The 10,441-nt window shown below is 36.6% G+C and overlaps 1 long non-coding RNA gene across 2 annotated transcripts; it reads right to left on the minus strand.

Annotated features, from left to right (window-relative positions):
* Positions 1-7,445: 7,445 nt before the first annotated feature.
* Positions 7,446-10,205, minus strand: LOC110877934. Of its 2 annotated transcripts, XR_002557419.2 has the most exons (4): positions 9,767-10,205; positions 8,804-9,510; positions 7,972-8,029; positions 7,446-7,897 (listed from the first exon to the last, which is right to left on the minus strand). It is a non-coding gene; the product is annotated as an uncharacterized LOC110877934 (long non-coding RNA). The 2 variants fall into 2 exon arrangements; XR_002557418.2 differs by having other exon boundaries at positions 7,446-8,029.
* Between the last annotated feature and the right edge of the window lie 236 nt (positions 10,206-10,441).

Here is a 10,441-nt window from a genome sequence, read left to right on the forward strand (position 1 = left end):
TCACGCTTGAAGGGTATTCCGATTCCGATTTCGGATGCTGCAAAGTTAACACTAAATCAACAACAGCAGGTTGTCAGTTTTTCGGACCACGATTGGTCACCTGGCAATGTAAGAAGTAGACCTCTGTAGCTTTGTCCACATGTGAAGCGGAGTATGTATCTGCTAGCAGTTGCTGCTCTCAGATCTTGTGGATCCAGCAACAGATGCGCGACTACGGTTCCAATTTCTTAACACCCCTATCTTTGTTGATAAGGAGGCAGCGATAAACATCACAAAAAATCCTGTTCATCACGCGAAAACTAAACACATCGAGATTCGTCATCACTTCATTCGCGATTGTTTCGAGAAGAAGTTGATACGAATTGAGAAAATCCACACTGACAATCAAAAAGCTGATTTACATACCAAAGCTTTTGATAAAAATCGGTTTAAATATTTGTTAAAACTAAATGGTATGAAGCTTTTATCGGTGTCGGATGGGATTGTAGACGTAGATGAAGGTACCACTGTAGATGATGTTGAAAAGCAATCTGCAATGGTTTGTCGATTTTTTACTTATTTTGGTATTTCGGGGGAGTAGGTAGGTTATTTCCAGAAAATACAAAAACAGTAAAAAATTCAAAAATCCAAAAACATGAAATATGTTAAAATCCAAAAACAATAGAAAACTGAAAAAGAGCTTGTGTAAAAAGGGAAAATGATAGTACATCAGTTAGACAGTTACAGTACGCTAAAGAAATGTAAAGTTTTAAAGCATTAAACAGTCTCGCTGATGATGTGCCGATAGGTTTTTACACACTTAGTAGGTTTGTTCGGGATATAAACCTAAAATCATCACTTGCTTATTTCGTGGGGAACATCTCTCGGATATATAGGTAACCCCTGAAATCTTGTTTAAAATACGCTATTTCTGACATACTAAGTCTTTGTACGTGATGATATCTGGGGTATTATACCAGGACTTCTGATTTTGCGGAAGCAATAGCCTAGTCCTCGTATAATGCTTTACATTAAGCTTTATTCTTAAAGCTCACCCTCAGCATTAAAAATGATGAAACATTGCAAAATGCTGATCATGTGTTGTTGAAATAAAAGATCCCCAAACGGGACCCACTTAAAGTCGAACCATCATCTCTCTGCACGAACGGAAGTTCTGACCTGAGCTCTCATGGTTTCGCATTCACCCCATTACAGATATCATTAGTGTGCATTCACCTGTAAGACTGAATATAGTTGTCTGGATACGGGAGTATATTCTGAGATGGTACACATGTATAAGCTAAGTATCTAAAATACTTAATTCGTATCCTGAACAAATTGAAATTTGTGTGAGAATTTAAAGAGGACCAGTATATCGACAATCTAAGTGAATTGTTTAATTCTTAGTATGTTATCAAGCTTAACGGTGCTAGTAACTTGTCGATAACTGATATGATTCCCTAACACGCTCACCAAAAATATGTTTTTAAGTAGTTTACTTTTACTGCATTTCATTTCTGTTAAAATTCCAAAACTCAAAAAGATTTTATAGCTTTCTAGTTTAGAATCTTTATTAAAATCTAAAAAGATTTTTCATTTCTGCCTTATTTTCCGACAAACCAAAGTGGAAAGCTGATCTTCAGATTCACAATTTGAAGCAGATGCAGGAAGATTCTAGCTGGAAGATGAGTTTGGAGCTAATCATGATAAAACTTGAAAGTTTCAAAGTTAACACAAGTTCATTAATTTGAAACTTGTAATTTTTCAAAAAAATGTTGAACAAAAATCAATTTGTTTTTGTCACAGATCAACCAAGATCATTAAGTTGGACTTGGTAGACAAATTGAGTACCCTGGGTCATTAACTTGGACCTGCAGACTTAAGTGGATTATTAAAACTGATAAACATCAAAAGAAGTTTAAATGTGAATAGATTGTAATGTCATATTTTTGAGAAGCAGGTTACATGTTTGAAAGTGTGATAGCAGTAAAGTGAAATCCCCATGGCAAAGTTTTAGTAAAGATTGAACCAGAATTCAAGTCCCGGCTTATCGAGACGGAGTCATCGAAAGGGGGAGTCAAAATTCTGGATCAACATTCAAAGGGGAGTTTGAAGATAGAGATTGAAGGATGCTCACAGTGTCAAATCAATTTACAAAGAAAGACAAGACTGATCAAGACTAAAGACTCGATCCTGAAGACTTCGTCAACATCCAAGGGGGAGTCTGTTGGTGCATAAATGTCTGTTAACTTTGTCTTGTATCGAGTCATGTATTCGTTAAGATAGATCAGGGCACGGAAATCGAGAAAAACAGTATTTATGGGTAATTTCGCATGAAATGACCTGGAATGTCATTTCATACGAAATTAAGAAATTCCACACGAAATTACCAAAAGGTAATTCCACACGAAATTACTAATTTCATTTGGAATGGTAATTTCGCTTGGGATTGTAATTTCGCATGAAAGGTAATTCCGTTTGAGGTAATTCCATTCGAAATTAGCCACCCTATAAATACTGGACCTGCTGTGTCATCTGTAACTATTCCGATTTCAGAGCCGAGGTGCTGCCGATTTGTCAAACGATCTGTAAAAGCTTTGAAATCAATAAAAGGAAGATAATTAAGGAGAATCTAGCTGTATTCACGTCGATATCATTGATTCCGCCTTTGATATTGGTGTTAAACTCTTCTGATTGACTCGTTCGGGTCACACGACGATCATACATACCCTCCCCGAGACGACATTCCAACGACTACGTCGGGCAGAATCACGACAGCCGTTACGGAACCCTAGATCAATCGGGCAGCGTATCTAATACGTATCTAGGGGTTATGATACTTACAATGGAGCAGAACTTCGTTATTTAGGGGGATATTATACCCGAGAATTATGCCTACTGTGTGAATTTTGAGAGAAAGAAAAGATCGTGAGCGAGCTTCGACTGAAGGTCGATGCCCTCTTTATATAGGGCTGAATTTCGAGTCTCTTGCGGCCCTCGTAAGAGTAAGTTAAGGCTTACGAGGCCCGCGTAGTAGGGGTGTAGCTGCTAGGGTTGCTGATTCATCGAACTAGGGTTGACACGATGATGACACGTGGCACGCTAGGGTTTCGTCTGAGTTTGGAGCTGTCGCGCCCCGCGTAAGATCCCTAAGGGGTCTACGCGGCCCCCGAGCGACATAAAATTTTGATTTTTATTTTATTTTTAATGATATATCGTATTTTGGGCTCGGTTTTCACATACGGGGTGTATTTTGAGACATTAAGGGATATTTTAATATATTTTAGGGTGTCGAGAATATTTTGGGAGGGTTGTTATATATTTGCATGTTTAGCACGTTTTCACATGAATTACGAATAAGGATTCGATATACAATGGATCCAAACGTATAAGCATATATGAATAAATAAAGTATAAATTGTAAAAGATAAATGCATTTTATTATGATCCAAGTCTCGGAATCTTACAAAGATACAACGAAAGACGAAATACAAGAACACAATATTTCAAAAAATAAAAATACGAACAAGCTTTCTAATTATGGAAGGTACGAAAAAGCAGGTTGTTTCAAAAATAAGTTTTCATGGGAAAACTATAAAATTAAATATCAAGAAACCACAAGGACATATTTTAAACCTCTAGCATAAAAAAACTCTTCGTTTAAACACCAATAATACTCTACATGGCAAACACATGTTTCTACCACTTCGTTAGACACAGATGTTGGAAACCTCTGTTGGGCAACAACAGAAGTTAGGAACAGTTGTAAGTCAACAATAGCTAGGATAAATGACGGGTGATCCGTAGCACAACCCTTAAGTGCCTTAAAAAGATTAAAATCCCATGCTTTACACGTTTAATTGTTTGAACTTGGTAACTACTAGTTGTTTGGACGTGCATGTGCAAATGGAGCTTAAAAGGGAAGTAATTTGGAGCATCAATGAAAAAAATAAAATTTTGGAATTAAAGAATTAAGAGGATAGCATGATAGAGGACAAAATTACGAGAACGTAGGCGAAAACGGTGAAGAAAACGGAGTTGAAACGAAAAAGTTATGCTGAAAACAAGTTTTCATGTTGAAGCCTGCCGTAGGCTACGGCAAGGGCCGTAGCTTATGGCGCTGACTGGCACTTTTTGTCACCGTATGACAGTTTAAAGCCACCGTAAGCCATTCCAAGCCACCGTAAGCTACGGTGGCCACCGTAGCTTACGGCGCTGACCTGCGTAAATGTGTAACTTCCACCTTTTGATGCGGATTTATGGTGTCCTTTCAATTCCAATCAATCCCATTCGGTTACATACACTTTGGAGACGATTTTTGGTGGTTCTTGGGTGCTTGAAGACATTTTCCAATCATTCGGTTTGTGTTTTTAATTGTTATGAACATTGAAACTTGTGTGAGGATAATGATTCAAGCCATGAGTGGCTAAACTCTTGATGACTATCTTTGGTTGAAGGTTTGTATTAGACTTTATGCTTTATTTCCTAATTTCTAGAATAACAAACTTTGTCTTTATTGAATTGCTTGTTATGGTGTGTGATTGATTGTTAGTAAATTGTTGATTCTTATGTTAAACTAATTAGAAACCATACGTTCTTGGTGTCGTTGGCAATCGAGATATCATGGGTATAGTTAGGCTTGGGTAAGGGTTGATTGGTCATCGGGTAACAACCTCACGTTTTAGGAATCTGAGTACTTAGTTCCCTTTCATCACTGCAATTAATCACACATGAGCTATGTCTTTGTAGTTCTTTCTAGTGGAATGATAGCATAAACGTCGAAGCAAACCGGAAACTAAAGATGGTCATTTGTCTCTAATTTGTTTACAACCAACACTTTCATTTTGCAATTAGGATAGTAATTTTAGTTTTAAAAATCCAATCAATCAAACCAACTCTTGAAATTTACTTTGTTTGCAATTAGTTTAATTTTTGTCAATTTAGATAAACCTTTAAATAACACATATTCCACAAACTCCCTGTGTTCGATACCCACTTACCGCTATCTATTAGTAGTATTTGGATTAAATTTGATTGTAACCGCGACATCACGTCAATAAACAGAGCTTATGAAAACAGACAATACCTTAACGCAGTAGATGAATTTTTAGCCAAACAGAGGTTGATTCAAAACATCAACAAATACTATAAAAGACTGATGATTAGTTTGATTCAAAACATCAACAAATGTCTTTTAAAAACCTGTCCTCTCAAAAAACAAATCAAAATTTGCAACACCAACAATACTCTACATGGCAAACACATGCTTCTACCACTTCATCTGACACAGATGTTGGGAACCTCTGTTGGGTAACCACAGATGTTAGGAACAGTGGTATGTTAACAGTCTCTAGGATGAACAGAACTTATGAGAACTGACAATCCCCTTCAGTAGTGGATGAATTTTTAGCCAAACAGAGGTTTTAAAAACAGTTGTTTTCAACAAACTTTTAAGGATTTTTGAATTTTTTTTAAAAAATAGCTATTTTTTAAAAATGGACTTTTGATGTTCTGAAGACATTTTACAAAGATCTGATGACTAACATTTGCCCACGTCAGAACCACTGTTGTGATAATGGATGACAATTGTTTGGAAACCTCTGTTGGGCAACCACAGATGTTGGCAACAGTGGAAAGTCAACAGTCATTAGATTAAACAGAACTTATGAGAACAAACAATACCTTTCAGCAGTGGATGAATTTTTAGCCAAACAGATGTTTCAAAAATAGTTATTTTCAACAGACTTTTTAGGATTTTTGATTTTTTTTAAATAGCTATTTTTAATAATGGACTTTTGATGTTTTGAAGACATTATAATGCTTTCATCATCAGCAGACGATGATTTTAAGCCGATGTTCTCTTTTGGAAAAACTTTAGCTTTGACAGACCTTTACAGTAGCAGATATTGACTCAAACAACTGTTCAAGCACAATTCAACATCAACATAATCTAAATCAAACTCAGAGAATTTCACATCTACATAAATATCGATCTGCAATCCTCAGACGATATTAAAAACAATATAATAATACTTATGCATGCTAAAATTAGTAAAAATAAAATGTTTCACAAAGATTAATAGGATTAAAATTTATTTATGACATTAAAAGATCAACAATTCCATCGAGTACTGAACAACGAAACTTTAAAATCTAACAATAACACCAATAAATTTAAGAATCTAACAGCAAGAATTAAGAAATTTTAGCTTCAACTCCATCGAGCACTGAACTTCTCGATGTATATCTTTGAGCATCGCCATGAACTCCACGTCTCTATCACCGCACTCTATATTACAGACAACACAAAGGTCACGTACGAAAGTTGAAGGCATCGCCATCAGGTTTCTAGAAACCTGGTCTCTTGTGAACAGACCAAGACGTAGTCCATCAAAACACCTCTTCAGCTCTTGAAGAGTAGCCCTATCCTCATATACTTGAACCTCAACTTGCTTGATAAAACACTGCTTTAAATCATCAGAGTCTGCAGAAGTGTATGACGACATTTTAAGTTATATATTACTCAACTGATGTGAAAGAAGGATATGTTGGTAGTAAAACGTGATGAAAAACATGTGAACTGGCAATGATATTATATAGTGAAATAGCTAACAACCCAAAGGTTAGATATAATTTTACTATACATTTAATAATCCAGGAGGCAAAAAACGTGTACATTTAATATAAACATATAAATTCATTTTCAAAAACAGCAGTCGTTTAATGCAAAACCTTTCAAAAAGAAGCTTTCATCGGAAAACTATAAAATTAAATATCAAGAAACCGAAAGGACAAATTTTAAACCTCTTGCATAAAAAAAGGTTATCATAATTACAATCAACCTCTTCGTTTATCATAATGATGCATTTTAAACACTATAGAAGACTGATGATTAGTTTGATTCAAAACATCAACAATTGTATTTTAAAAACCTGTAATCTCAAAAAACAAATCAAAATCTGCAACACCCACAATACTCTACATGGCAAACAGATGTTTCTACAACTTCATCGGACACAAACGATGTTAAAATACAATTCTCTAGATTGCTTGATGCAGTCCTCCACTCTTCTACACCAAACTTTAAGAACAATGCAGAAGAGTTTATCACACAGATGCTGAAACAGGATCAGAAAATCTGTAAAATGCTAGCAGTTCTGCAAAACAAAAGAAATTACAAAAAAAAAAAAATCCACGAACTTAAAATAACTCGCAGACGATTGTATGAATTTCAAACACCTCTGATTGTATGGATTTCAAACACCTCTGATTGTATGAATTTCAAACGCCTCTTATAATCGGTTATGGTCCGGTTGAAATCTTTTTTAAAAACCGGGTTTATTAAATTAAAAAAAAAAGCTGATTTTATTAAACTAGTTTTATACACTGCGCGCGTTGCGCCGTGCTAATCCGAATAGTTCTTGATGTGATAACATGTACGATTTACGTTACAACTCATAACGCAATCGCGCTAAACTGAATCATTACATTAAACTCATAACCAGAATCATTTTTGACCCATCATTGGATTCAGGTTTGTAGCATAATCGTTGCATCTTTGTAATCATATTAAAAAACTACCTTTTCCTACATGTGATTATTCCGTAGACCCTCTTGTAGCTTGGCTTCAAAACCATACGTCGAGCTTCCACCTCATATGGCTCCTGTGACATCCGTAAACTTACGATCATTGGAGACTTATTACCATTAACCTGCGATGCCCCATTGTGTCGCTGTGGAGTTGTGTGGCGTGGAGATGAGCCGGTTGCTATTGCTTTTGCAGGAGGCGGCTGGATTGTAAACTAAAAAGGCATGGCCGTGCGGTGGGGAATTGGATGTGTTATGCAGGTCTGTCGAGGACACAGGGTAACTGTGAAAATAGAAGTGGCTTCACCGCCCAAATACGCGAATAACAACCCTACAAAATGTCCACCGCCCACATCAGCATATAACATTTAACGTGATACTTTTATATAATGATCAGCTGTGTACTTTTCTTTTCTGAACTCATCTAAGCAAATGTCTGGTAATGATCACTCACAATTCCAAGCTGCAAATTAAATTTACACCATAAGTTGAGTAATATTTAAAGAATATCTAGCCTTGTTATATATACAGAAGACATATTTAAGAGTATTTTGTAGTTGTTTATTGTTTGCTAAGACTTTTAGTTCTTTTTTGGAACATGTATAAATACACAGTTCGCTTGCCTGGGTATCGAACTCATGCAAACCCCAACAATGTCTTTTGGAGTTCATGGTTCCCCTCCCCTTCACCCTTTTTCAACTTTTTAAAACAATCAATATATATTCGATTTGTGCCGATAAAAAAATCAAGTAAAAGAGATATTAAAATAAAACTTTATGTTATTAAAAGATAAACTAATACACCATAAACTCATAAAGAATGTTATATGTACAACAATAGATACATTTAACTGACTACATAACTTTAATTCATTTAAATTGTTTAAAAAGATTCCAACAATGCCAGACCATGTTCAATGAGGTGGTTAGATGCTATACATGCATAGACATTTGTAAATTATAACTGAGATGTCTCTTGATTTAGGGTATAAAATGTCATGAAATTTAATAGAAAGCTACCAACAAATGCAGTCACATAATATTTTTATCATTATTAGTAGCAGGCATTTTCAAAACATTCAAAGTTGCTGGGCAATGGGAGGCATAACAGATCTAAGAGTATCCCTTTTCAAAATATTAGAAGATGTTGGGCATTAATACAGTAAGTTACATACTTATTTCAAACAGTTGATCCTATTCATATGAGAGCACAACAAAGTAGCATGTATTACGTTTACCTTGTATCAGGCTTCAATGCTTCATTGAGAACATAGCACACATCCAAACCAAAGCTTTTGTGAAACTTACATGCCTACAACTTCTCATCCTTAGACCATATGGTGTGGGCATGGTGGAGCGGCGTTGTTGCCTTTCCACGCCACACACACCACACCGGGCGCGGCATTGTAGACGGCGTTGTTGAAGGGACGACAAGAATTCCACCGGCGTGGAGGGTGGGAGACAACATGGTCGCGTGTGATTGGATGCAATTAATATTAATGTTTTTTTTATTTAAATTTAATAGATTTTATATAATTTTTAAGTTTAAAAGTGTCTCACGTGTCGAATAACGTCGTCCACGCCCTGTCCCACACCTCCCGTTTTTGCACCATGCCCCATTTCTGACGCGTGCTTACGTGTCGTCCACATGTCGCATAACGCCCCATTTTCAATCCCCCATCGTACCGTCTTACAGCCTACACACACTTTTGTGAAACTTACATACCAAAATTCCGGATCCAGCCCGTTTTTCATCTTTGCTACATATCTTCTCCGACCGAAACCCCACCGCCATAGCTTTCCAACCCGACGCGCTGCTGATTAGCATTCGTCACTTTGGATCTCGTCCTAAGAGGGCTAAGCATTTGGAGCCGAAAACTTTCATCGTCGCTGCTAGTATTAAACCTGGTCTCCTTGCTAGGTGAAAGTGTGAAACATAATCCTTCTACAAAGAGATCAAAACTATGAATCAAAGGACAAAAAATAAAATGTATTGGGTGTTATGAATCAAAAAACAACGGACTACTACAAATGAATTAAAAAAGAGAAACTCAAACTTATGTTGACAGATAAATTTTGTAAGTCAATTGTTAGTGCGCCAAAGTAACTATACTGGCAAACGAACAGAAGCCTAGAGTTCAGAGGGCATGAGAATGGGAAAAAAAAATCAAAAAGCAAAATAAAAGTGAAACTGAGGCTACCTGTCGGTGACTTGTTCCACCGCCGGTGGTATCTTCCGCCGCCTGTTCGATATCACCTCGCATAATTTCACCGCAAAGAGGAAAGTGTGATCTACCGAATAAATGGAGACATACAGACCAAAAGTGCTTACAATTGTCGTCGAAACATGATTCAAGTATTTGAGGTTGTGGTTGTTTAAGATCACCTTCAAGTCTCCCATTCCGTCTCCAGAATCCACCGATTAGAGTCACCGGTACCGACGCCGGAACCCTAGAAGCCCCGACCGTCAAGTTCCCATTCAGCGACGATCAACAACATTACCGGCGGCCGGAGACCATAGCCGGTTCGTCCATCACCGCCGCGCCTCTCTCTATCTCACTCTGCCTCCGGCTCTCTCGCTCTCTCCCTCCGTCGCACACTGTCTGTCTATCTCCTACCGCCAGATAGGGAGCGGTTGTTTTGTTTTATGTAGTAAAAAATACCCTTAAATACCGGTTGTTTTGTTTTATGTAGTAAAAAATACCCTTAAATACCCCTGAAATATATTGTTAATTCTATCCATCTATACTATATAATAAAAGAAACTATTTTAGGGACACTTGTCATCATATTAGGTTATGTTTTATAGATAAGTATTATTATTTTAGTTTAATCTTTTCTAATTAATTATAGATAATCCTCCTACTAAATATTAT

Source organism: Helianthus annuus, chromosome 9 (assembly GCF_002127325.2).
Source record: "Helianthus annuus cultivar XRQ/B chromosome 9, HanXRQr2.0-SUNRISE, whole genome shotgun sequence".
Classification (NCBI taxonomy): domain Eukaryota; kingdom Viridiplantae; phylum Streptophyta; class Magnoliopsida; order Asterales; family Asteraceae; genus Helianthus; species Helianthus annuus.